The sequence below is a fragment of the Schistocerca gregaria genome, chromosome 2 (assembly GCF_023897955.1).
Source record: "Schistocerca gregaria isolate iqSchGreg1 chromosome 2, iqSchGreg1.2, whole genome shotgun sequence".
NCBI lineage: Eukaryota > Metazoa > Arthropoda > Insecta > Orthoptera > Acrididae > Schistocerca > Schistocerca gregaria.
The window spans coordinates 991,660,746-991,664,231 of NC_064921.1; the positions used below are offsets into that span (position 1 = coordinate 991,660,746).

The window sequence follows — 3,486 nt, forward strand, 5'->3', positions numbered from 1 at the left end:
TTCCCAAAATTTACATGCGTTGAAGTATTATCTTACTTTAGAAAAAAAGAGAGCAGTGCTATTTTAATAACAATAATTCCGACAGAAACGAGCAACGAACACATGGCATTGCTGAGACAATAATCTACCCTTTACCATATGGCATAACCTATTTGCTGGTACGCATGTTCATACAACGTGCCCCATCTTGTCTGCGTGGTAGTTTCTCACCTGAACTATTTTGCGATGTGCTTATCAGTGAAGAACAATATTCCATTTGCTTTGCAAGATTAAAAGCGGGACAAGCCACAACAAACTTGTGGCATGATATAAAGACGAAACTTAAAACTTAACAATTCATTCATAGTTATAATGAAAACAGAAATCGATCTGCTGCCTGTGTCTACATAACATACCTTTATCTGCTTGTTGCCCTTGAAAACGACAAATTAACACGAAAAACAAAGTTCTTCAACCATTTGTGTGTGTATTGAACCGAGGACCTAGAAGCGACGGAGAGGCCTCGTCCCGCCGTAGTCCTCAGTGTTTCACAGCCCCACAACGGGCCACAGCAGTCCACCCACCCCACCGCCGCCCCACACCGAACCCAGGTCTCATACTAGACGAGTGTACCCCAAATGTTTGCGTGGTAGAGTATGGTGTACACGTACGTGGAGACTGTACGTGGAGACAGTGTTTGCGCAGCAACCGTTGACATAGTGTAACTGAGGCGGAATAGGGGGAATCGGCCCGCAGTCGTCAAGCCGCTTTAAAAACCATCCACAGGCTGGCCGCACACCGGACCCGGCACTAATCCGCCGGGCGTATTCGTGCCGGGGACCGGCACGCCTTCCCGCTCGGGAAGCAGCGCGTTAGACCGCGCGGCTAGCCGGGCGGGCTTCTTCAACCATAGTTTTCACCCTTCAGCACTGACTATCCGTAAATCCCAAATAGTGGTATGATCCCAGATTACAACTTTGTTTCTGAAAGGTTTCAAAAAATTAGAGTCGATAGGAGAATGCTGGAGATGTTTGTAGTGTTCAACCACTGATCACTTTTCGAGACAGGCAGCAAATGCTGGACGGGCTAAGTTTTCTTTTATTTCCCTATTACATTTAATATTTTGATTTTATTTGATACTCTTGAAACTGAGGGAGTCAAAATTGTGCACGCTTTACTGGATTTCTACGTTCGTTACAGAAAAAATAGCAGTAAAAAATCGAAAATCAACTATTTTGAGCAGTATTAACAGTCCTGTTAAACTGACACTGAAGAAAGCAAGTGTAACCGAAAACAGAAAAACAGATTGTTGCAGCGATAACCGCCGTCCCTATTATTGGCTAGCGGCAGAGGCGTAACTCGCTACACAGCCCTGGTACACAGCACGTGTAGAACTGATGGGCAGAGTGATCAGCAATCTGCAGCCAAGGATGATGACACTGTGGTTTACGGGAAGGTGTTCTCATTGAGTGACTATAGGAAGATTTCTAGTTTTTGTGATGAATGGCAGCTTCCTCTAAATGTAGAAATATATTAGTTAATGCAGATAGACAGGAAAAATAATCCCATAGTGTTCGAATACAACATTAGTAGTGTACTAGTTGAGACAGTCAGTATCTAGGGTTAACGTTGCAAAGCGATATGACCTGAACAGAGCACGTAAGGGCGGTAGCTGGAATGGCGAATGATCGACATCAGTTTATTGGGAGAATTTTAGGAAAGTGTGGTTCATCTGTAAAGTTGGCCGCATACGCAATACTAGTGCGATCCATTCTTGAGTACTGTTCGAGTCTTTGGGATCTCCACCTGGTCGAATCGACGAAAGAAGTCGAAGCAGTTCAGAGACCGGCTGGTAGATTTGTTACCGGTAGGTTCGATCAAAACGAGAGTATTGCGGAGATGCTTCGTGGACTCATGTGGGAATCGCTGGATGAACGATGTTTCTTTCGCAGAACACTTATGAGAAAATTCAGAGCACTGACATTTGAAGCAGACTGCACAAGGATTCTAGTTCTGCCAACATATATTTCGCACAAGGACCACGAAGATAACTGAACTCCGTCCGAAGAGGCCTCGGAAGACCCGACGCACCGACCTACCGCCGTGTCATCTTCAGCCGATAGGCGTCACCGTATGCGGATATTGAGGGGCGTGTGGACAGCACACTGCTCTACCGGCCGTTGTCAGTTTCAGCACGAAGAAAAGATACGAGAAATTAGGGCTTATACAGAGGCATATAGACTTTTTGTTTCCTCGCTCTGCGAGTGGAACAAGAAAGGAAATGACTAGTCGTGGTACAAAGTGCCGTCCGCCACGAACAGTACTGTGGCTTGCGGTATACGTATGTAGGTCTTGATGTACAGCAAATGCTTACACTCCAGTCATAATTGTTGGTCGTAGGTACAGCCAGAACCTCTATTGTAGCCTGTGTCCCAGGGATGATAATATGGTAGAGTTAGCTTGTTAACCTCTGTGGAGTTTGCAAGACCCACGAGTCGATAGCAATAGCGTAACCACGGAAGGAGGATTCAGCCTGTAAGCGGGCGTTGGGCGACTTCTACCTCTACATCATACTCAGCAATCCACCTAATGGTGTGTGTCGGAGGGTACTTTCGGTACCACTATCTGATCACTCCAACCCTGTCCCAGACTAAAAACATCAAATTACCAGCCGGTACTGACAATTAAATACAGTAATAACAGAAATGAACACCTAAACTGAATTATGTTGGCCCCACGTTGATAAGTTGGCGCCGCGAGGAAACATCTACATCATATTCCGCAAGCCACCTAATGGTTTGTAGCGGAGGGTACTTTCGGTACCACTAACTGGTCCCTCCAACCTAGCTCCACTCGCGAATAGAGCGTGGGAAGAATGATTGTCGGTAAGCCTCTGTATTGGCTCTAATTTCACGAATTTTCTCCTCGTGGCCAATAACGAGATGTACGTGGGGGGAAGTAATATGTTTCCAGAATGAGATTTCCACTCTGCGGCGGAGACGAGGTACTGGCAGAAGTAAAGCTGTGAGGACGGGGCGTGAGTCGTGCTTGGGTAGCTCAGTTGGTAGAGCACTTGCCCGCGGAAGGCAAAGGTCCCGAGTTCGAGTCTCGGCCTGGCACACAGTTTTAATCTGTCAGGAAGTTTCAAGTAATATGTTGCCTAACTCGTCCTGAAAAGTGCTGTCCCGAAATTTCAATACTAAATCACTCCGTGATGCATAACTTCTCTCTTGTAACGTCTGCCAGTGGAGTTTGTTCAGCATCTCAGTAACGCTCTCTCGCCATCTAAACGATCCCGTGACGAAACACGCCGTTCTTCGTTGGATCTTCTGTATCTCCTCTATCAGCCCTACCAGATAGAGATCCCAGATAGATGAACAGTACTCAAGAATTGGGCGAACAAGCGCCTTATAAGCCACTTCTTTCGTGGATGAGTTACATTTCCTTAAGATAATTCCGACGAATCTGAGTCTTGTGTCTGCTTTTCCCAATATCGCTCTGGATAGT

At 46.1% G+C, this 3,486-nt stretch overlaps 1 non-coding gene across 1 annotated transcript; it reads left to right on the top strand.

The window, feature by feature from the left end:
• The first annotated feature begins 3,024 nt into the window (after positions 1-3,024).
• Trnap-cgg (transfer RNA proline (anticodon CGG)) lies at positions 3,025-3,099 on the top strand. Its single transcript has one exon. It is a non-coding gene; the product is annotated as a tRNA-Pro (tRNA).
• The last annotated feature ends 387 nt before the right edge of the window (positions 3,100-3,486 follow it).